The sequence below is a fragment of the Penaeus monodon genome, chromosome 28, assembly GCF_015228065.2.
Source record: "Penaeus monodon isolate SGIC_2016 chromosome 28, NSTDA_Pmon_1, whole genome shotgun sequence".
Classification (NCBI taxonomy): Eukaryota; Metazoa; Arthropoda; class Malacostraca; order Decapoda; family Penaeidae; genus Penaeus; species Penaeus monodon.
The window spans coordinates 23,451,903-23,452,117 of NC_051413.1; positions in this window are offsets into that span (position 1 = coordinate 23,451,903).

The following is a 215-nucleotide window of genomic DNA, read 5'->3' on the forward strand; positions in this document are numbered from 1 at the left end:
GCGCACTGTATCCCAAAGCAAAATCCACAACAACAACAACATCGCGAGATATTGATGACACAGCACCGGGCGTCGGGAGCGGCATCGCACAAGCGCCTTTAACGACAGCCTTCCACATTGACTTTAATGCGAGGGGGTGGGGGTGATGAGGGGGTGGGGGTGATGAGGGGGGTGGGGGGTGTATCCGCGCGTTGACAGCCTCCGTCACCGCAAGA